Source organism: Hevea brasiliensis, chromosome 4 (genome assembly GCF_030052815.1).
Source record: "Hevea brasiliensis isolate MT/VB/25A 57/8 chromosome 4, ASM3005281v1, whole genome shotgun sequence".
In the NCBI taxonomy this organism is placed as follows: Eukaryota; Viridiplantae; Streptophyta; class Magnoliopsida; order Malpighiales; family Euphorbiaceae; genus Hevea; species Hevea brasiliensis.
The window spans coordinates 86778075-86803976 of NC_079496.1; the positions used below are offsets into that span (position 1 = coordinate 86778075).

Here is a 25902-nt window from a genome sequence, read left to right on the forward strand (position 1 = left end):
ATTCTTGTCCAAATTAGTTCATATTTTCATGTATAAATAGATGTAATATCTCTGTAAATGAGACACAGACAAATATACAATCCTTTTCATTACTTGTATTCTTTCTTCTAACATGGTATCAGAGCCATAAAGCTTTTATTTCTAGTTTTTGGGGTCTCTCTGCTCTCTCTACAACCTGTTCTGGTTCATTCTTTCATACCTATTATTATACCATTTTTTTTTTCTCCTCATCTTGTTATCAATGGAGAAATCTGATATTTCAAGACCTATTGCAATAGTTCTGACTGGTTCCAACTATAATCTTTGGGTTCAAGGAATGAAAAGTTTTTTGATAGGTCGTAAGCTTTAGCGTATTGTTACCAGAGATATCACTGCGCCGACAAGAGAGAACGATGAAACTAATGCAAAATTTGCTGACCGTCTTGAGGATTGTGATAGTAAAAATCATCAGATCATCACCTGGTTTCGCAATACCTCTGTCTCATCCATCCACATCCAGTTTGCTAATTATGACTCTGCAAAAGAAATCTGGAATTTTTTGGCTAATCGATATCAGACCACTGGACTTGCCCACTATTATCAGTTGTGGACTACTCTTCATAATCTGAAACAAGAAGCAGGTCAATCTGTGAAAGATTTTCTTGCCCAGGTCCAACCTATTTGGAATCAAATATCTCAGGCCAAAATCAGTAAAGATCATCTTCATCTCATTCAAGTTCTAATGGCTCTTCGATCAGAATATGAGGCCGTTCGAGCGTCCCTGCTACATCGAAATCCACTCCCATCATTGGAAACTGCTATTCAAGAGATTATTTTTGAAGAGACTCGTCTCAGTTTGGATAAAACTCCTCAATTTGAAGCTGCTCTTGCAACTACTCGATCCTCACATCAGAAATCTGGCAATCAACTCTGTAAGAATTGTAATCAAATTGGTCATGCTTTTGCATATTGTCCTACTATAAAATGCAAATATTGTCATGGTTACGGTCATATTCTTGAACATTGTCCCACACGTCCTCCAACACCAAAAGGAGGGCAGTCTAAATTCAAGAATGTCTCAAAGCTTGGATCTTCCTCTATCACTGCTGTTGCTGCTACTGAGGGCTCTACTGCCATCACCATGAGTGATCTTGAGGCACTATTCAAACAGGTTATCTCTTCTAATTCTCCTGCTGCCATGTCTGCCACTCCGGGTAATTCTTATTGGCTTTTTGACTCTGCATGTTGTAATCATATGACCACTAATCTTAAATTCTTGTCTTTTGCAAAACCTGTATCTTCCTTACCACCAATCCATACTGCAAATGGTACTAAAATGAACATCACACATACTGGTCATGTGTCTACCTCAAATCTTCATCTCCCTGACACCTATTATATCCCTAATTTGGCACTCAATCTTATTTCTGTTGGTCAGTTGTGTGAAAAAGGACTAAATGTTATTTTTTCTCACCATGGTGTCAGTGCATGGATCCACAAGCAGGCAGATTCTTGGGGAGGGTCGCAGAGTGGGTCGATTATTTGAGCTTACATCTTTACATCTTCCTCAGAGATTTGTGTCTGCAGCTACAATCCCTAATTCCTCCATTCACCAATGGCATCTTCGTCTTGGTCATGCTTCTACCAAGAAATTCAACCTTTAATTTCTCGTGGATTATTAGGATCTACTAAGTTTGAGTCATTTAATTGTTTAAATTGTCAGCTTGCAAAACAACCTGCATTATCTTTTTCTCATAATAATACTACTTCAGACACTCCTTTTGGTTTAATTCATTTTGACATTTGGGGTCCTTCTCCTATTTCTTCAATAAATGGTTTTTGTTATTTTGTAATATTTATTGATGATTATTCTCGGTTTACTTGGATATATTTTTTGAAACATCGAGTTATCACAAATTTACATCACATTTGCAAAAATGATTAAAACTCATTTCTCTTGTGACATTAAAATTCTCCGAACAGACAATGCCATGGAATATCGGGATTCTTCTTTACTTCAGTTTCTTAGTCAACAAGGCACCGTTGTTCAACGTTATTGTCCTCACACCTCTCAACAGAATGGGCGAGCCGAACGCAAGCATCGCCATATTCTTGATTCTGTACGTACTCTTCTTCTTTCTGCCTCATGTCCAGAAAAATTTTGGGGAGAAGCATCTTTTCATGCTGTTTATATTATTAATCGTCTTCCTACCTTGGTTCTTCATAATTTATCTCCTTTTGAAAAGTTGTTTGGACAACCTCCTGACTATTCCATCCTCAAACCTTTTGGATGTGTTTCTTTTGTTCTTTTACAACCTCATGAACATACGAAATTAGAACCCCGTGCTCGTCTATGTTGTTTTCTTGGTTATGGCATTGAACACAAAGGGTATCGTTGTTGGGATCCTGTTTCTAATAAGTTACGCATCTCTCGTCATGTTACCTTTTGGGAAAATACTATGTTCTCTTCTCTTTCTAAATTTCATCACTCTTTCAATACTGACTCTCTATTTTTCACTGACTCCTCCAAAGAGCTGTTTCCAAGTCCTGATCCAAGTGATTGTGATGTGCTCAATATTAGCCTAACTACACCTGCCCCTGTTGAATCGGCACCAGTTGTTGATCCAGTACCTGCGCCTGCATCTCCTCCTAGCACTACTCTTCGTCGTTCTACCCGTGTAAGAGAAACTCCTCATTATCTTTCTGATTTTCACTGTTACTCTACTATTGCAACCCTTCATGAGCCTCGTTCTTATCGTGAGGCAAGTACTGACCCTCTTTGGCGTGCAAGCTATGACGATTTAACTTCGTGCTTTAGAGAAAACTCATACTTGGGATGTAGTTGATCTTCCACCAAACAAGACCCCTATTGGTTGCAAATGGATTTACAAAATCAAGATCCGTTCTGATGGAACTATTGAACGCTACAAAGCTTGCTTAGTAGCCAAAGGGTACACTCAAGAGTATGGTATCGACTATGAAGAAACTTTTGCTCCAGTGGCCCGATTAACATCTATTCGCAGTCTCTTAGCTATTGCTGCAGTTCGTAAATGGAAACTTTTCCAGATGGATGTCAAAAATGCTTTTCTTCATGGTGATTTAACAGAAGAGGTTTATATGCATCCTCCACCTGGTTATCATTCTCCTCATAAGGTTTGCAAACTTCGACGAGCCTTATATGGATTAAAACAAGCTCCCAGGGCCTGGTTTGCCAAATTTAGTTCCACTCTTGCTCAACTTGGTTTTCTCTCTAGTCCACATGATTCTGCATTATTCACTCATGAACCGACGGTGGTATTGTTCTTCTGTTGCTTTATGTTGATGATATGATAATAACAGAGATGATTCATCCGTATTCTAGAGTTACAACATTATCTCAATCAACATTTTGAAATGAAAGACACAGGTTCTCTCACTATTTTTTGGGTCTTGAAGTTTCTCAAAATTCGATGGCTATTATCTATCTCAAGCCAAGTATGCATCCGACTTACTTTCTCGAAGTGCATCATCGATAGCAAAACAATATCAACCCCATTGGAGCTCAATTGCAAACTTACACCTCTTGATGGCACTCCTCTTGATGATCCTACTTTATATCGACAGCTTGTCGGGAGTCTTGTTTATCTCACAGTTACTCGACCTGATATTTCATATGCTGTTCATCTGGTCAGCCAGTTTATGTCTGCTCCTCGCTCAACTCATTTCTCTGCAGATTAATCCTTCGTTATATCAAAGGCACTCTTTTCATGGTTTGCACTTTTCCGCTACCTCCTCCCTAGTATTATCCGCTACTCGATGTCGATTGGGTGGTGATCCACGCATCGCCGCTCTACAATCGTTATTGTTTCTTCTTGGGTAATTCTCTTATCTCTTGGCGTAGCAAAAGCAACCGTTGTTGCACGTTCTAGCACAGAATCTGAATATCGTGCTCTTGCTGATGCTACATCTGAATTACTTTGGTTACGGTGGTTATTAACTGATTTGGGTGTCACTCATTCTTCTGCCACAATGCTTCATTGCGATAATAGAAGTGTCATACAGATTTCTCATAATGATGTATTTCATGAGCGTACCAAACACATCGAAATTGATTGTCATTTTGTACGTCATCATGTTGCTCATGGCACCATATGTTTGATTCCTGTCTCCTCACACCAAACCGATATATTCACCAAAACGCATCCTCCCGCTCGCTTTCAGGATCTCTTAAGCAAACTCAAGTTGGCACCTGTGCTACTACCTTGAGTTTGAGGGGGGGTGTTAGCATAATTACAGCAATTAGCATGATTATAGGAGATTTGTGTAGCATAATTATAGCAATTATTATTCTTGTCCAAATTAGTTCATATTTTCATGTATAAATAGATGTAATATCTCTGTAAATGAGACACAGACAAATATACAATCCTTTTATTCATTACTTGTATTCTTTCTTCTAACAATTACTATTTTTTAATTATAATAAAATAATCTTATGTATATATTAATGCATATTATCATTTAAATAGTATATAATTATTTTTATAATTAATCTAAAATTGATGTGACAAAGATATAGATGAGAAATAAGGGCATGAATATATGTCATGTGTCTTCTTCTCATTTCACTGATTTCTTTTTCGAGGCAAAAATTTCAAGATGTTGTCATCGTTTTGGAAAAACTGAATTGTTCCCTAGGTGCCATCTTAGCAAAGAAAACCATTACAACTGTTGTTTTAATAGAGAAAGTTAAGTGAGTACAGAGAAGATTAACATACAAACCCTACGTAAGTCTTGGGAGAAGATGGGAGTTTGAAAGGAGAATGAGAACAACAATGAAGGGAGTAAAGAAGAGAGTGATAAATATAATTTATTTTCTCCTTGATGGAAATGAGTAGTGTAAATTTTATCAAAATAGGAAGTGAATTACTATTTGCAAATTTTTATAGTAAATTAATTTTATAGTGAGTTGTTTCCTTTTTGTATAGTCTTTTAGGGACAATTTTAAAAGTGTGGAATAACTTATGTATTTCTATTTATTAAGTCATTTTTATAAAAGAAAAAATTCATTTTTATTATGATTATATTATATAACTTTATTTATCATTAAATAATTGTCTTTCTTTTTTATAATTTAACTTGAATTTTATTTATAATGCAGTGCAATGAATAAAATATCTCGTAAGAAAAAAATAAATGCATAATTTAAAAAAGATTAAAATGAAAATTACTTATGGATCACCTAATAAAAAAATTATGAGTGAAATAAAAATGTATATAAAATATATATTTTTAAATTTTATGGATATAAATTAATAAATTAAAAAATGTTCATGAAAATATAATTTAATATTTTATAATTATTGGTTTTCTTTGAAACATTTTTTAATGATAAATGAATATTATGTGCTCATTATGATTTGCGAATTAAAAATATTTTACTTAACTTTGTTTATTTTATCTGAAATGAAAATGAAAAGTAATAATTTTTCATTAGAAAAAATTCTATCAAAATATGGACATATTGAAATTTCATAATAATAAGAAAAAAAATCACCAAAAAGACTAAAGTAAAATTTATATAGAAAAAACACTAAAAAGGAAAATAGTCTGTCACATCCTTATCTAGGCTATTTCCATGTACCCACTATAGTTTTACTTTCTTCTACGATCACCACCTCCTCTAAAATCCCAAAGTCAAACTAGGGTGTTTTTGAACTTTCAATCATCTCCTTCTCTCTTGTCTATTCTTGATTTAAATTAATCAATATATATAGTGTAGTAATTCTCGCAAATTCAATTGAATTTTATTTTGTTCTATTATTTTCAAGTACATGAAATAACAACAATAATAATAGTAATAGTAGTAGTAAAAGAGTGAAAGTTAAAAATGTTAGAGTATCGGCCTTCTACTCAAGAAGATAACGATTAGCGGAATATTGACAATTCTTTAAGTGATGCCTACCTTATGACTATCAATCAATGCGAGATGATTCAGGAATGGATGATTTGCAGCCCGTTGGACTTTCGTCTATTGTAACAACCATTACAAAAGATGTTACCATGGTGAATGTCAAGTTTAGAACTGTAGCAAAAATTTGGTTGCCATTATAAATAAATGAAAAACATTATCTTTAAATTTTTATAATAGTATTATAATATTCATAGAAAATTTATAATCATCAAATTAAAGATTTACATATTTTTAATATATATTAAATAATAATTGTGATCAATAAAAAATACAAACATTAGTAACCACTTAATAATTATCATATATTCATAATATATTTATTTCAACTATATAATCTATTAACTTATCAATGTAATGTCTTTATATAAATTTTTTTTGACATATTAGAGAAAATTAATAATTATCATTAATCTAGTGACTTGGGATTGGATTTTGAAGAAGAGAGTAAAAGTAAGATGTCTTCATCAAAATGAACAAAACAAGAACACCACATACCCAAAATCTTTTTAGGCACCATACGCATGGTAAGTTTTCAACTTATTTGAAAGTTTCTTGTAATAAGTTTCCGCGTGAGTGGATTCATAAATTTTGTTGATTAAGACCAACCTAACTACAGCATCAGCGGGTAATAATGTGAAATGCCTATGATCAGTCATCCAATATGATATCTGAAAAACAAGGGAAAAGAAACAAGGGGAAACGATAGGTCAAAAATTGATAACATAATTAATATGAATGAACATTTTAATCATATATTCGTAGTTAAATGCGGGAGAAAAATAGTTCATGTAGACAATGGAAATTAATTTGGTACTAAAGCTTAGTTAAGCATTTAAGGTGGCATGCTCAAACACCTTATCTACATCGCTACGTAGTCAATGATTATGTTGAAGTCTGAATGCTTCAATAGTAAGGTTTGCTACTTTTGGGTTTGGGGTGCTCTTATTTTGTTCGTTTTGATGAAGACATCTAGTATTCTTTGATGCTGCTTTAGTTTTGTTATCTGCCTTTGATCCCAATTCTAAGTCACTAGATTAATTATAATTATTAGTTTTCTCTGATATCTCAAAAAATTTTTGTATGGAAACGTTAGATTGTTTTATAAGTTAATAGATTACATAATTGAATAAAATAAACATATTATGAATATATGATAAATATTAAGAGGTCACAATACAAAGTGTGAGATTTTTTGTTGATGACAATTATTATGTAATATTTATTAAAAATATTAAAACCTTCAATTTGATGATTATAAATTTTCTATTAGTATTATAATACTATTATAAAAATTTAAAAATAATATTTTTCTTCTTTTACATAATTTTTTTAAATTAAAATATAATTATGGTCTCATTGTAAATATTTATAATACGTTTTTGTTAGTTTATTAATGATATTTTTTATTTATAACTAATTAATTTCTTAATTTAGTTAATTACTTCTTAAGAAATTTTATTTTTAATTATAGTTAAGAATAGGCAAAATTAAGAATTTTAAGTTTTTATGTATTCTAAAATTAAGAATTTTAAGTTTATACAAACTTAAAATTAATTTAAATAATAAAAATATAATTATAAATAATTTAAAAAAGGAAGGGCAATTTGAGTAAAACTAATGATAAGAAATTTTATTTTTAATAAGTTGCAAACTTCTTAAGAAATTTTATTTTTAATTATAGTTAAGAATAGGCAGAATTAAGAATTTTAAGTTTTTATGAATTCTAAAATTAAGAATTTTAAGTTTATATAAATTTAAAATTTATTTAAATAATAAAAATATAATTGTAAATAATTTAGAAAAAGAAGGGCAATTTGAGTAAAACTAATATTCCTCCCTTCCCAACCCACACCACCCTGTGCTTTTATATATTTATATATAATATAGCTAGATAAATAAGAGATTATAGGTGATATAATGTTAATTTTGTATGCAATAAAAGTTTTTAAGAAATTATAATTGTACAATAATGATAATAATATAGATATATAGAAAAACAAATTAATTAGATTTAGATTCAGTTGTACGTTATTGACGGTTTTTTTTTTATTAGTATTGGTTTTTTTTATCAAAATCAAATAAATTTCTTTTAAATCGTACTATTAACTTACTTCTAAAATTATCACATTTTTATTTAAATTATTTGTTTTATTTTAATTGTTCATAGTTCATAGTCTAGAAAGGAATTAAAGGGTACAGTTTATTTAGTATTCATAATTTTATATGTATTATTGCTATTTTCATTTAATTTATTATTAATGTATGTTATTGCTTTCATTTTAACATTATTAATAATAGATCTCTTATTCATTAAATTAAGAGAGATCCATAGCATATAAAATGAAATAAAACTCTTAATTCTAGTACACTTATATATCAATATAATTCGAATATATATAAGTGGGGGGGGGGGGGGGGTGTGGGGGGTTGGGGTTGACCATAAGAAAATAAATACACAATTTATTATATTATAAACTTTAATGCTCAATATACTAAACAATGTATAATAGAATTATAAAAAATTTAAAATTTTTTCTTTCACGTAAATTTTTTTCTCCTTTCAAGTGAAAATAGTATTGTATTATAAAAACAATTGTATTTTTCTTCTCGTATTGTAAGTATATATAATACGGTTTTTTTATTTAATTTTAAGTTATTAATAATTTATATGTCAATATAATCCCAATACATAATTTATTATAGGGAAATAAATACACAATTTATTATATTATAAAATTTTAATTTTCAAAATAATGTTAAAATAATAAGGTTATAAAAATGTTAAAAGACAATTTTTTTTTTTCATTTACGTAATTGATTTCCCATTTTCAAGTTAATAGAATTGTATATTATAGCAAGAATTTTATTTTTTTATGGTAAATATTTCTAATATGATTTTTTTAGCTTATTAATAACTTTTTTTATTTTTATCTTTTTAGAATTGTGTTATAATAAGAATTTTATTCTTTATATAAATATTTATAATACAATTTTTTTTAATTCTTAGCTTGCTAATAACTTTTTCAATTTTTAAGTTTTTAGTTTTTTTAATATTATCAATATTTTAAAATTGGCAATATCTTTGGGTTCATAAACCCAAATACCTAAATTGTTTAATAAGATTCTAAACTCAAAGAAAATGCCTAATGAATGGAGATGAGTATTTTAGTACCCATTTTTAAAAATAAGGGAGACATACAGAGTTGCTCAAACTATAAAAAAATTAAACTCATGAGCCATACTATGAAGTTGTGGGAGAGAGTTGTGGAACATCGATTACGTCATGATACTTCTATATCTCCTAATCAATTTGGCTTTATGCTCGATCGTTCAACTATAAAAGCGATTTTTCTTATTAGAAGCTTGATGGAGAAATATAGAGATGTGAAGAAAGACCTACACATAGTTTTTATTGATTTGGAGAAGGCTTATGATAGTATTCTAAGAGATGTCTTATGGAGAGTGTTAGAACAAAAGAGGGTATCTATTAGGTATATACAAGTATTGAAAGATATGTATGAAGAAGCAACTACTAGTGTGCGCACAGTGGGAGGACACACAAGAGATTTTCTTATCTCAATTGGATTACACCAAGGTTCAGCAGTAAGCCCTTACCTTTTACATTAGTTTTAGATGAATTGATGAAACATATATAAGAGAGTATCCCTTGATGCATGATATTTGCGGATGATATAGTTCTGATAGATGAGACGAGAGAAGGAGTTATTAGAAAGCTAGAGCTTTGGAGAAGTACTCTAGAGTCAATGGGTTTTAAGTTAAGTAGAACGAAGATAGAATACATGCATTGCAAGTTCAGTGAAGGTCGAACTGATGATAGGGACGGAGTTAGTTTGGATGGAGTGGTACTGTCCCAAAGAAATCACTTTAAATATCTCAGCTCAGTCTTTCAAGTAGATGGGGGATGCGAGGAGGATGTTAGTCATAGGATTAAAGCCGGATGGTAAGTGGAGACATGCCACAGGAGTTTTATGTGATCCCAAGATTCTCAATAAGTTGAAAGGAGAATTTTACCGTACAGCTATACGACTGGCCATATTATATGGTAGTGAGTGTTGGGCACTGAAGGAGTCATATGTGTCTAAGATAAGAGCTGCGGAAATGAGAATGTTAAGGTGAAGGAGTGGCCATATTAGACTAGATAAAGTCCGTAATAAGAGTATTATAGAAAATGTATGAGTGGTATCAATTAAGGATAAGTTGAGAGAAGGGAGATTGAAGTAATCTGGTCATGTGAAGCATAGACATATGGAGGCTCTAGTTAGACAAGTAGAGCACATTAGGATAGAGGATAGAAAGAAAAGAAGGGGTAGACCTAAACTGACTTGGAGAAGAGTCATACAACATGACCTAGAAGCATTACACATTTCCGAGGATTTAACCCAAAATCATTTAGAGTGGAGAAAGAGAATCCATATAGCCGACCCCAAATTTTTGGGATAAAAGTTTAGTTAAGTTGAGTTAAATTGTATCTTTGGGTTCATAAGTTTGCCTCTTATTCATACTTTTATATATTACTAGTTTTTCTGCAACATATGTTACACATTATTATACCATTTATACAGACCTGTAATTTAAGTTTTCTATATAATTTTTTGTTAATTTTTATAAATAATATAATATTATCATAGGATTATAAATATTATATTTAATTATTTAAATTAAAATATTAATTTTAATGTCATTTTAATTAATTATATAAATAAAAATATTTATCAATTTAAGAATTTTTGTTTTCTTATTATATCATATTTTTATGAAAGTTATGTGTTATACTGTTAACATATAATATTAACTTCATTTTAAATTTAAATACAATATAATAAAAAAAATATAATAATAAATTTTTAAAATATAAATAGACAAAGATAGTTAAAAATTGAAATAAATCAATAATAAGCTCATTGAACTAAATTAATTTAAACTTTATTATTTACTTTTTTTATAAAAAAAAATTGATTTGCATATATTTTATTTTTTTATAATTTAAAATAATGTTAATTAACTTGTATAATGGGGTTGTATAGCTATATTGATGTGAAAGTAAATTAGTTATAAAATTAGAGAATAGAACAATTTTTAAAATGTATTTTATAGTTTAATGCATTATAAAATTTTCATTTTTATTATATTAATATCTTGAAATTTTATATTGTCACATTAATTAATATAAATAAGTTTAAAATATATTTAGTATATTAATTATTTAATATATTTAATAAATATTTTTATTTTTTAGATTGTAGATTATATTATATATTTTATAAATATATTATAGATTAAAATATAAAAATAAATTTAATAATGTATTTTTTAATTATTTTATAATAATTATATAATTAATACTCTTAAGTAGTCAAATTGCTTTTTTTCCCCTTTTTTTTAATCTTTTTCTCATTTTTATTATTTTAAAAATATATAATATAATAACTTAAAAATAATATTGAAAGGAGCATAACTTCTCACATAGAAATACATGCCAAAATATAATAGCTTTTCATATAATCTCATAGTCAAAATTAAAAATTTAAATAATATTGACTAATAAATTAAAAATAAAAAATTATGTTCATGCACATACAGATATTCCCAAATCATAATTAATCTACATTTAAACTAAATAGACCTAGAAGAATATAAGAATTAAAATATTATATAATTACATCTAAAATATACATTTTTATGTAAAAATGATATTAATCATTTCTTGTATTATTGAATACATTAATATTAAATATGAAAAAAATAGAAAAATCAATATATCGCAACCTATATAAATATTAATGAATTTGCCAGGATATTAGTTTCATTTAAAGATGGTAATGAATTGGATTTTTGCGGATACTCGATCTAATTGAATCCTAATATGATGAGTTTTGATAACATATAATCGGTTTGGGATGGATTCAGTTTGAGAAATAATACCTGTGTTGGGTTTTGAATTTTATATATTGGGTATTCGTTATTTGAACTGGTTTATATAAATTAGTAAAATATAAATATATATTTTTTTATAATAATATTTTTAAATTTTTATATATATTATGTTTTAAGTATATAGAATTTAAATATTTTAAAAAATATTAAAATATTAAAATATAAATTATTAATAAAAAAATTTATGTAGATTATTAATTAAAAATATATAAAATTAAATAAATTTGAATATTTTTCAAATAATAATAATTTAATTTGAGATGAGTTTAAGTAATTAAGGATAAATTTTTTTGGGCTTGAAACAAGTTTGAGCATTGAGAATATTAGTCGGATTCAATTTCATATTCGTATAAGATAATTTTCATGTGTAGGCTATCCATATCCCTAATTTCTTTTAATATTGGCAACAATAACAAAATTTTAGTGATTATATTCGTGTGTAACTACAAAATTTGTCTTGCAACATACAAAAACTCAAAAAAAAATTGCAAATTATAAATAGATTTTACCTGTTAGAGAAATAAACACATACAAAAATATGATTTTTTTTTCCTTAAATACATATTTGTTTGTGCTTTTTTTATCCAATGGGAAAAATCTATTTTCAAAAAGTTTTTAAATTTTTTGAATTTTGAATTTTTGAGCAATAGGACTCATGTCTAATTAAATGTAAAAGTTTATCTGATTTTATTTAAAAAAATAACTACAAATTTATAATGAATAAAATATTTGCATTAAATAGGATTAAAATTTCATATTTATTGATATAAATATAAAATTTTTTATTTAATTAAATAATTAATTCTTAATAATAATGTTATGGCTATGTTAATTAAATAGTTAATTTTAAATTGTAATTTTATAATTTAATATTATAAGCTTGTAAATATTTAGAAAAGTTAAGAAAATAAATTAGTGAAAATGAAATTGGGTGGTTAAGGTTATTTATTAATTTTATCATAATAAATTAAATAATTTTTAATGAACTAATAAAACTTATAGAATTAAGAATATAGAATTATCATAGAATTTTTGGTATAAATAGAATTACTGTTAAATAATACTAAAATTTTAATTTATATTAATTATAGTAATATTAGAAATTAAAATTATTTATAGATTTATTGATGGATAAGTCATTGCTAAAAATTACTATTGATGAATTTCTATAGAATAGCTTCTCATTGTGAAAAGTATTAGCGACAGGTAGGTTATCATTAAAAATTATTAGCAATTAATTTGTATAACTAGCTTCTCATTAGCGACAAATACATTATTACTTAAAAGTAATAAGCGATGAATTAATTTGAATTAGCAATAAAATTTTTTGCTAATGTATATTATTAGCGATAAATATATGCCGCTATTTCTATAAATATGTTTTTATTGATATTTTCATAAATAAAATAAATAATAAAGTGAATTTTTAGCAAAAATAATCTTCTCTTCCACATTTATATATGGTATAGATATAGATATATATTATAGATTATAGAAACAAATTTAATAGAGTATATGAAAGTCTATCCATAAAAACACTTTATTATTATTATTATTATTATTATTATTATTATTATTATTATTATTATTATTATTATTTGTAATTCGATGCTATACTAATAAAGCCCATTCATTATCAATTTGTTATATAATGTGTGGCGTTGAAAAGAAGGTAATGACAACTTTACATAAGAATCTCAATGTCATTTCTATATGGTACTATATATAATTAGGTTTATATATTATTTAAGGTTTTGACCATCCTCTCAATTGAAGAATGATAATAAATTTACAATATGAAAGAAAAGGCAAAAGAATCCCATGCCCACTTCTTCCCTTTTTAGGGTTTTAAAATGATAATGATAAAGAAATTGCTCCCCATTTTTAATTTATATTTATAGTCTCACACCCCATCGCAGCCTTCTCACTCTTAACTTATAGGGACTACTTAATTAATTTATATATATTAGTTTTTAACGCATCACAACTGTTGAGTCTAAAAACTCTAATTTTAAGTAAAATTCAAAAACATTCTAAAAGAAAAAGTTAGATATTAGAAAGTAATTTTCACTCAATCAGTTAATTTGATTCAAATTTATTTAATTTGAAATTCTTTTCCATTGTCACAAAATTTAAAATGATTAAAATTCGAATAATCTTTAAACTTAAAATTAATGATGACCAATTCAATGAGTTGATTTTAAACTGATACCTATAATTTAACTTAATTTTTTCCTTCTGTGTAATAATCTGTTGCAATATAAGATAACTTGCAAGTTAAAATAATTTAATAAATATTTACTTGAAAAAAAATCCTTAAAATAATTCATAGTTCAAAATAATCCGAATTTATATGATTCAACCCCTTTGCCACCCCATGCTCTAGGGGGAAAAATAAATATGAATTGCGTCTTGGCAAGTGGGCTTAAGTGGCCTTTAAGTGGCATTATCCTACTTTTTGAAAAAGAAAAATATGAATTTGTTTTATATATTATTAATTTAAATATTTTAAAATTTAAAATTAAAATATATTAAATTTAATTTAAAATAATTTTAATAAATGTAATTAATATATTTAGAATAATAATTTTTTATTTAAGATATGTAGTACGCTTTTCTTAAAATATAAGAGGAAATTTTTGTTATTCTAAAAAAAAAAAAAAAAAAAAAATCTTTATCGGTTGATATTGATAAAGATGTATTATTCGGTTTTTCTACTTAGCAATATTTTTTCTAGGTTGGTTCTTTGGGGGAGACCCATAGACTGAGATTTAATTCGAGAATTATATGCTAAATTTTTCCAGATCAAATATTTATTAATAAAAAATTTTACTTATTAAAGAAAAAATGGGATAATCTCCATCTTCTCAGTGTATATCCTAGTGTATATCCATGTAACAACCTATGGTTTATCCCTTGTAAACCAACACGCTATACCTGTACATATTGGCAACATTTCATAGTAATATATGATGAACATTTGAGCATATATATAGTTGAAAAAAATAGGTGGAAAATTAAAAAAAAATAAATCTTCTCTTTGCATCTCTCAAGATTCTTGAATTGGACTTTCTCCGAAAGGTCTTGAGATTAATCATGTAGGATTATCTATTTATTCAATTAAATAAATTATATGATAAGAATAATATTTTTTATTCATCCCTTTAATTATGAGATTGTCATATAATGCAGAATATTATCAAAGGTACAGTGGAACAATAGTCATCTTCAAGAGAATCTAATTAAGATAAGAATAGTTCCTTGTGATTGAAAGAAACTAAGAAAGTCAAGATGAACAAGAAAATGCAAAAGGAAGGGAGGCATGATTAGAAACATACCAAAATCCAAATCTTCTAAATTTTATTGTGCTTGTAAAGAATCATTTCAATTGTTCTTAGCTAAATTTGCATGAAAAGTTTTTCTCATTGGAGAGACTTGACTTCTTGGCCTTCCACTTTCTACAAATCAAATGATTATTATTATTAGTGATCAAGGCTATGCTAACACATACAACATTTCTCCTACAAATGTTAGCTAGCTATTTTTTTTTATTAGTTTAATAAATATTTCTATAAAGTTAGACCTCTAAAATTTGGTTCAATAGTCATATAAGTCTTTGAACTTTTTATCTAAATAAGCTTTTTTATTACAAAAAAATCATATAAGTCTTTCAAATTTTAAAAATAGATAAAATAAGCCATTCTAATATTTTGGGGACAATTAAATCCTTTAACATTTTAAAAATAGATAAAAAGATATTGGACTATAATTTTCTTTTGATTCAAATCCAGTTTAGGCATAAAAATTGTAACACCCCCTACTTGTATAGCCTGGTATATTTCACTGTTCCGGTGACCGGTGTCGGTCCGGACAATTAAGAGAATTAAAACCACACTTAAGACAACTAGATAAGCCATAAACACAAATAATTAGTGATTGTCAATTAGTTAAGTATAAATAAGCAAAAAAAGAACATAAGAAGTTAAACGAGCCGAGAGTCACAGCGATGGGTGACCTTCTCGGAAACGACTGCGATGTCAATTTAAACTCAAATTTCGAACCGTAAAATGTGACGCTACGGTCCTCAGGACCATTACGAACACAGTGGAAAAGAGAAAATCATGGAAAAAGGTTGTTAAGCCAGTCAAATAATTAGGTCAGGGATCCGAAAGAAATATTAAATTATTTGCAAACCGGGTTGAACCTGCGAGGGGCAATTTGATCAATTGACCCCGAGAGCTGACTCCTGACCTAATTGTCAAATAAAATCGGAGAAAAGAAAATTTCGGAGTCGGGAATTAAATTAAAGAACTAATAGAAAAATAAAATAAAAAAAAGAAAAAAAGAAAAAGGTGTAGAGAGATGACATCATGCATGACATCATGCATGATGCCATAAGTATTTTAATTAAAATTTTATTTAATTGGAATTTATGGTCTTCCATAAGATAAAAAGAAAAGAAAAGAAAAGAAAAAAAAAGAAGAGAAATAAAGGTCTTCTTCCTTATCAAGTTGCCGCCCTCACTCTCTCCCTCCCATCTCCATGAATGGTCCTCCATTAAAGCTTGCACTCAAGCTTGAAATTCTTCACTAAACCTTAATAACTTCCATAAAAACCTCATTAGAGCTTGTTTTAGTCACTTGAGAAGAAGATTGAAAGAGGAAAGAAATACAAAAGATAGAGATTTGAAGGAATTGAAGTTCTAAGAAAGGTTAGTATGCTAACTTTTAATTTTCTACTTCAAATGCATGTTTAGTTATTTTAAATGAGCTTAGAAACTAAAGAAATGAAAAGAAAAATTTGTTGAGGGACCATGACTGAAATTCGGCCAGCATGAAGGGGAGGGCGATTTGCATGGTTTGATTTATTTGAATGGGTTAAATGCAACAATTTAGTGAGTTAGGGTTTTGGACACCTAGGGTTTAGAGGCAAAAATGTGAAGAAATGGTGAAATGATGTATTTGATCTAGTTTGAGGTGAGAAATAGTCATTTTTGACCAAATGAAGTGTGTTGGAAGTGTTGGAGTTGAGGTTAAATTCGGATTCAATGTGGTCATGCTGCTGGCAGCATGACCAAGGTCCCTTTGAGGGACCAAAAATGAAATTTTACAAGTCCAATTGGTATGAGACCAATTGGAAATGAAAATAGATACTAAATGACACAATTTTCATTTAGGAAGCATGCCCAAAAAGTGACTAAAACCTAGTGAATAAATTGACTCAATTCAGAAAATCTCAGTCTGTCCCTGTACAAACTGACCAAATGAATAGTGTTTGTTCATTTGGTCATAACTTGAGCTAAGCAAGTCAAAATGACCTGAAATTTTACCAGTGGTTAGATGAGATATAGACTTAAAACTTTCATAGAGAACACAAACCCAAATTATGCCATTAACCAAGTCTTTTGGCCACCCAAATTTGGTGACCCAAAACTGCCAGAACCAAAAATTACCCAGAATTTTGGGTTGAGTCCAATCCGGCAGCCATGGTTCAAATGGATGTAACTTGAGCTACAAAACTCCAGTTGGAGTGATTCAAAAAGGAGAATAAACTGAAGACAATAGGAAACATTTTCTATGAAGGAAGTTTTGCTAAATTCTAACAGTAAAGTGACCAATGGAATAGTGCAACTTAAGACACAAAAACTGAAAAATTGCAAATTTGCCTAAAAGACATAAAATTTGAGAAAATGACCAAAACCAACAAGTTTGGTAACCAAAATGTGGTATGTGGGTGAAGTTGAAGTTCCCATACCTATTAAGCCTTAGAAAGTCAACAAATTGACTTGAATAGTACCATGAATAGTAACTCTAAAATAAAAATTTCCAAGAATGTTAGTTTAAGCATATTTAAGCTAGAATTAAGTATTTATGAATTAATTATTAGATTTATTGTGAAATAAGATACTGAAACACTAGAAATTTTGTGTTTCAGCTGAAAAAAGACTCGAAAGGCCTAGAGGTGATTAAGTCCAGGTTTGTGCACAATAACTTTAAATTATCGTTTTCCCACTGAAAATTTGATTTGTATGCATTGTGTTAATTATGGGTTTTGAGAACTATGGTGTTGCCACTTGTTAATGAAAATTTGATTTTTGAAAATTGATTGTGTTTGTGCACAAAATTTTTAAATTATAATTTTCATAATGAAAATTGATTTGTTATACATTGTGAATGTTTTTTTTTTGTTCATTATGAATTTCGAGAATGTCGTGTTGCCTATTTTGCAATAGAAATTTGGAATGAAAATTATTTATTGATTTGTATGAAATATTTGAACAATATAGTTTTGAATTTAGTTATGGCTTTAAAAATATTATTTGAAAAATAGTTTGTTGCCTACTTTGTAAATGAAAAGTTTGGAATGAAATATTATTTGTGAATTATATGAAATGTTTGAATAAATTGATTTAAATTGTTTTTAATTCATACTTGGCATGGCAATACTAATATGTTCCTCCTCCACTTGTGGGGTGAGTATGATATTTGATCAGTTTCCTCCCTTTCTGGCTTTCCAGTCTGAGGGGCGAGTTTGGATGAGTACTCATTAGCTAGCTAGCCACCTCCCTCATTGATTTTGATCAGTGCGGTGAGTATGCCTTGTCGTGATGTACACACGATGTCACACCCCGGCTTAGCGGGCCCCAGCTCAAGCCCCTCATTGGGTGGCCATCTTGCCGGCGTACCCCCCTAGAGGCCTGGCGATGCGACTCACAAGGTACTGTCCGCTTTGGTGGAGTTCAATCCCTTCGCCCTGCAGAGCTAGGATTCGAACCCTTATCACCTCACGGGTTTGCTTCGCCTCTTACCAATTGAGCTGCACTAAATGTGACACCCCTTACCCGTGTACAGTATACCCGAGTAAGTAATGCCACCTGGTGTACCGGCACACTCTAATATTTCTCAATTAATTTAGAAAATGCTTTTGCACATAATTTATGAAATACAAATTATTTAAACCATTTATCAAAAGTATCATGCATTTAAGGTTCCAAAAAATTTTAAGAAAATCCGGCGGAGTACCGGCTAAAAATGGAGAAACTGCTCTTCTGAACTCGTTAAAAACACTTCCAATACTTTTATTTCATCATCTCAAACTCCAATATCCCAAAATCTCAACAATATTTCTCAAACATTCATTATCAACACCAAATTCAATATCATGATTTCCACATTTCAATTTCCATTTTCATTCATCATTCACATGTGATGTTCGCATGTAAATCACAAGTAAACATCTACTTTTCCATTAACAAATACAATTTTCATAATTTACATATACATCAAAATATATTACATGAGATCAAATACATATGAGAAAATACAAATCTACTACAAAATATCAAAATGACAAACTGACACCTAGTGCCCTACCGATGCACTGCAGGTAGTGAGGTGACACAGACACTGAGCAGAACTGTCAGATGGACTTACCCAGTCTGTGGTCTACTGGGCTCACGATCGGGATCTCCAGTACCTACGCGTGGCAAAAGCAACGCGCTAAGCAATAATGCTTAGTGGTGCAATAATATAATAGATGAAAATAGCAAAAATAAATGTGTATGCAAAGTATATGCTTTCTTTGTTTGATTTTGGTATATTCATTAATTCATTAACTTTGTTCACTTTTATTCATTTGGTTGCCCCAAGTAACCTACACTAGACGATCGGATCGATAATCGTAACCGCATCGGGTACCTAGTACCTCGGCCGTCACACCATTGGTTGCATATGCATCTCCCGGTGTGCAAATGTATAACAAGTCAGAATAATGTCAGGCACAAGGCCAAGTCTCAATGTAAAGTCAGAATGGCTAAAAGCCATGAAATCACAGAATGGCATTGTTGCCATGTGCAGTACTGCTAACGGAACCCTATTGGCATGCCAAACTATCCAAACCAATCTTGTTAGGTATACTAGGGCATTTGGAACTCTTAAATTTGTCAATTTGTGAATTTCAACTTTTTTGGTGTCACTATTCATCATTGGTCAACAAAAATGTTGACTTTTAGAATAAAAATGTGTACATTGCCTTTGGCACTCCCAACATACCACATTTGGTGTTTAAAACTTGTTGGCATTAAGTGTTAATGCAAATTCAAAGTGTAACCCACACTAGCAGAAAATTTCAGTTTTGATGCCCTAACTTCACTGTTCCATTGGATACTGTTACTGTTGGAATTTGAAGAAATGTAAAACATGAAAGTTGTTCCTTATTTTGTCTAGTTGAATTTCCTTTTTTGAATCACTCCATTTGGAGTTTTGTAGCTCCAGATATGGCTCAAAAACCCAAGCTGGCCGGATTTCAAATTCTGCAGATTTACCATATCTACAGTAACATGAACAGTGACTTGAGTCACTTGGTTGACTGGGTTCTGGCCATAATTTGGGGTAGGTTCCTTCATGAAAGTTGTTTGTCTATGTCTTAACTTGTTGCTGTAAAAATTTCAGACCAATTGACCAAATCTACAGTGAGTTATGGCCAAATGAACAGTTACTGTTCATTTGGTCAAATTCTACAGAGGCAGTTTCAGGGTTCTGGATTGGGGCCAAGTTTTGGTCCTCTTGCTTTGGTCTTTTGGGCATGGTTTCTTCAGCAAAAATGTGCCATTATAAGCCTAGTTTCATGTCCAATTGGCCAAAATTCAATTGGACTTACACAGCCCAAGTTATGGCTGTGCAAAGGGACTGAAATTTCAGTCCCTATGCTGCTGTCCATAGGGCAGATTTCACCTCACTTTGCCATAGCATTTTTCAGTCCCATTTATGGTCAACATATCTAAAATGGTCACTAATTGACCATTACAATGTGCCCTAACAATTTCCTAAGCCAATTCACATTTTCACCCTTCCAAACCCTAATATCCAACTAAATTTACTCATGAACTTAATTAACATACTTAGTTTAATGTCCATGTGTTTTAATACTTTAACCATCATTTCTAGCCACTTTAAATTTATCAAAACAATCAACCTCATACTTCCATAGGGCTGCTGAAAATTTAAAGTACCATAACTCATGTAATTTACTTCAATTCTTTAAAATTTCTTAGCTCAAATGATATTCTAACTAAGATTAAAAGAAGGAGAATGAAGTTTGTAGCACTAACCTCACTTAGGGCAGATTTTTCCCACCTCTAAACTTCACTTTCCTTCACTTTCAAGGCTGCCAAAAGGTTGTTTAAGGTGTGGAGTAAAATTTTAATGAAGAGAGGTTAGGGTTTTGTGGTGAAACAAGGGAGAAATTAAGCTTGAGAAGTGAGGTTTAATGGAGTTTGAGAGAGGGAGAGAGGTTCACGTTTTGGCTGCACTAAGGAGAGAAGGATGGCTGCTGAAATTTTGTTGAATTTGGTCTTCTCTTATCTCTTTTAATGGTTAGTCAAACAATGGCCTAAGTGTGATTGGTCCAACTTTTTAAATGATGTCATTTTTGCCTTATTTTTGCATTTTCTTTTCTTTTCTTCCACTACTCATTTCAATTTTCATTTCTAGTAATATTTCTTCATATTTGATGTCATATTAATTATTTACTCAACTGGGCAAGTCGGCCAAAAATCACCTCGAAGGCGAAATGACCAAAATGCCCTCCGCTTGGCTTAACGGGTCAAAATTGTCTGTCTGATTGAAAAATTTTTCTAAGTATTTTCTTGGCATTCTAATGCCATGGGAACCTCAATTACCCTTCTCTGGAGTCCCAAAAATTATTTTATAATTTTTCCCCCGGGTCTAGGGCTCCTCGTTGCGAGAACCGCAACTTCCCTCCGGTTACCCATCGCTTGGGCACCTCGTTTGACTTCGATTGTATTTTATTTCAAAAATTTTTACTAAAATTTTCTAATTAAAATTTGAGTTAATTAGGGTTACTAACAATAGTTAAAATATTTTTCCTGACGTTCTAGCTGTCATGACCGACACCGTCACCGAATAAAGAGAATGTACTGAGTGGTTACCGGAGGGTGTTACAACTCTTCCTCTAATTTAAATTTCGTCCTCGAATTTACTCGATGCAAACAGTTGAGGGAACTGTTGCCTCATTGTTTCTTCACTTTCCCAAGTTGCCTCCTCGGTGTTGTGGTGCCTCCAAATCACTTTCACCAATGGAATTTGCTTGTTTCTCAACTCTTTCACTTCCCGAGCCAAGATTCGTAGAGGTTCTTCTTCATATGTCAAATCCGGTTGTATTTCAATTTCTTCTCTGGAGATGACATGTGAAGGGTCTGAGCGGTATCTTCTGAGCATGGATACATGGAACACATTGTGGATCTTGTCCAGCTCTGGTGGTAAAGCTAGCCTATAGGCCACTGGACCCACACGTTCAATGACTTCATATGGGCCAATGAACCTAGGGCTCAACTTACCTTTTCTTCCAAACCTCAATACCTTCTTCCATGGTGACACCTTGAGGAACACTTTGTCGCCAACCCCATATTCTATTTCTTTTCTCTTCAGGTCGGCATAAGATTTCTGTCTGTCTGAGGCAACCTTCAGATTAGCTTTGATCAATTTTACCTTGTCCTCGCCTGCTTCACCGTGTCCGCCCTACCGCTTGTCTTCGCCAATTCAGTCCAAAGACACCGAGTTCTACATTTTCTCCCATACAGTGCTTCATATGGGGCCATTTGGATGCTAGCTTGATAGCTATTGTTGTATGCGAATTCTGCCAGTGGGAGGTATCTATCCCAACTTCCCTCAAACTCAATGACACAACTCCTCAGCATATCCTCAAGGACCTGACAAATATTTCATGTTATTGTTATCATTTCAATTCAATATTTGTATCAATTTCGTGGGTTTCAATTGTTTACCTGGATTACTCTTTCTGATTGCCCATCCGTCTGAGGATGGAAAGCTGTGCTGAAATGGAGTTGTGTACCCAAGGATTCATGCAATTTCTTCCAAAATCTCGATGTAAACCTTGGGTCTCGATCAGATATAATGGAAAGTGGGATTCCATGCAGTCTAACTATCTCACTGATATACAATTCTGCTAACCTCTCTAGTGAGTAGTCACCCTAATCGGCGTAAAGTGTGTCGACTTTGTCAATCTATCCACTATTACCCATGTCGCATCATGTTTCCTCCGAGTGAGAGGCGGACCACTTACAAAATCCATGGTGACCCGATCCCATTTCCATTCGTGTATGCGATAGGTCAGAGCAATCTCGATGGAACTTGATGTTCGCCTTGACTTGTCGACATGTCAAGCATTTAGTCACATAGTCACCGATATCTCTCTTCATACTGTGCCACCAATATCAAGCTTCGTGTCGTGATACATCTTTGTACTTCCTGGGTGCATAGCATATACACTAGTGTGTGCCTCTTTTAGAATACTAGCTTTCAATTCCCCATCATCTGGTACACACAGTCTTCCTTTGTAGTACAGACACCCATCTGCTTTCACCCCATAGTCAGTTGCTTTTCCCTCTGAGATCTTGCTCATAATAGCCAGTAACTTTGCATCCTGTCTTTGCCCATCTAGTATCTCTGTGAGTTTGGCCTCACTTGCAACTCACCAAAATAGCTCCATCTCGAATCAAAGATAGATGGGCATTCAATGATCTCAAGGTCATTATGGATTTTCTGCTCAAAGCATCAGCAACTACATTTGCCTTCCCAGGATGGTAGTCAATTACACAGTCATAATCCTTCAGGAACTCAATCCATCGCCTCTGTCTAAGGTTGAGCTCCTTCTGGGTTGGCAAATATTTTAGGCTCTTGTGGTCTGTGTAAACGTAGCACTTTTCACCATACAAATAATGCCTCCATATCTTCAGTGCGAAGATAATTGCTGCAAGCTCTAGATCATGGGTAGGGTAGTTCTGTTCATGTGGCCTTAGATGTATGTAAGCATAGGCTATCACTTTCCCCTCTTGAATCAACACACACCCTAACCCATTATGAGAGGAATCACTTTAAACCACAAAATCCTTCCTCGACACCTTTGTGTTAACACCGTGCCTCACAACATAGCCTTTAACTTCTCAAAACTGGTCCTGCACTTGTCATTCCAACAAATCGACATTCTTGTGTAAAAAATTGGTCATTGGAGCAGCTTTTAGGGAAAATCCCTTCACAAATCTTCTCAGAATACCCACTAGCCCCAAGAAGCTTCGACCTCGCTTGTGTTTCTCGGGAGGCTTCCATTCCATCATCGCTTCTATTTTCTTGGGATCCACCTAATCCCATCACCGACACTTTGTGTCCAAGTTATGCAATTTCATTCACCAAAAGTCACACTTGGACAACTTAGCATACGACTTCTTTTCTTTCGTGGTTTGCGTAACAATCCTCAAATGCTCATCATGTTCTTCCTCGGTCTTGGAATACACCAAAATATCATCAATAAAGACCACTACGAACCGATCTAAGTGTGGATGGAAGATACGGTTCATAAGGTCCATGAATGCCGTGCATTTGTTAGGCCAAAGGGCATCACTAGGAACTCATAATGCCCATATCGGGTCCTGAATGCAGTCTTTGGCACATCTGCATCCTTCACTCTCAACTGATGATACCCTGATCTGAGATCAATCTTAGAAAATACTCCTGCTCCCTTCAACTGATCAAACAGATCATCAATTCTAGGCAACGGATATTTGTTCTTCACAGTCACTTTGTTTAATCGCCAGAATCGATGCATAGTCTCAAAGTCCCATCCTTCTTTTCACAAACAAGATGGAGCTCCCCACGGTGACACATCGGGCGTATGAACCCCTTATCAAGCAACTCTGCAATCGAAGTTTTCAACTCCCACAACTCAGTGGGTGCCATCCTATAAGGAGCAATGGAAATGGGTGCTGTACCCGGCAGTGTCTCAATGGCAAATTCGACTTCCCTTTCTGGTGGCAAACCAGGCAACTCTTCAGGAAATACCTCTGGGAAGTCTCTCACCGTGGGTATGTCACTCAGTTTGGCTTAGCTCGCCTAGTATCCACCACATGTGCTAGGTAGGCTTCACACCTTTTCTCATTATTCTTCTTGCAATCGTGGTCGAGATGACATTGACAGAAATCATCCTTTCCCCACAACCGTGATCTCATTACCCTCTCAAGTTTTTAGAGAAATTCTCTTCAATTTGCAATCAACTATTGCGATGACGTGACAACCAATCCATTCCCAATATCACGTCAAACTCATGGAAGGGCAACTCAATTAGGTCCGCCAAGAATTCATACCTCAATCCTCAACGGGCAACCCTTGTATACTTTGTTCACTACCACATGTGGCCCAATGGATTAGTGACCGTAATGTCTTGGTCACTCTCCTACCAATATCCCCCTTTCTACGGGTAGGTTGATGCAAATGTAAGAATGAGTGGATCCTGGATCCACCAATGCATGCACAGGAGTATTGTAGAGGGAGAACGTACCCCTGATGACGTCCGGGGCATCTTGTTCCTCCTGAGCTCTCAAGGCATAATTTCTGGCAGGTGGTCTGTTATCTGGCCTCTCTGCTGGCTCAGATGTAGGCCTCTGAGATGGTCCCACAGCTTCGGATTTACCAGACCTTCTACCCCTTGGTGGTGCAGAGCAAGTCTCTCTACTTGTGTCGGAGCAACAGTAGTAGTTCTGCGTGGCGTTCCTCGCTTGATGTTCTCGACCCACATCTCAAGCAAGCACCGCCACTCTCCAACATTCCCCCTTGTGCCATTTCTCGGTGTGGACACGCAGAAGATGCTGGGCTGGTCCTCAACCCCATCCTCGAGAGCGCCCACCATGGTGTGGACCGACCTCTCCTAGGGGTGAATCGTGGCTGGGCCCCGAGACCGACCACGACTCGTGGCTGACCCGAACTCATGCGGGAGGACCCTTAAACTTCTTCCCAAATCCAGGTGGAACTAGACCGACTGGTCCTCTTCTCGCTCTCTCCTTCAGTCCGCTCATTGATTCTCACTTTTTCAACCCTTATTGCAGCTTCCACTAGCTTGCTAAATTGTGATTCCCAAGGCGTTGAGCAGTATCTTGATATTGTCATTCATCCCTCTTCGAATCTCTTGCATCTTTCAACCTCATT

General features: G+C 32.1%; 1 long non-coding RNA gene across 1 annotated transcript; it reads right to left on the reverse strand.

Annotated features, from left to right (window-relative positions):
* Positions 1–19106: 19106 nt before the first annotated feature.
* LOC131179286 (uncharacterized) lies at positions 19107–25411 on the reverse strand. The gene is made up of 2 exons (XR_009148264.1): positions 25259–25411; positions 19107–19363 (listed from the first exon to the last, which is right to left on the reverse strand). It is a non-coding gene; the product is annotated as an uncharacterized LOC131179286 (long non-coding RNA).
* Positions 25412–25902: the final 491 nt, after the last annotated feature.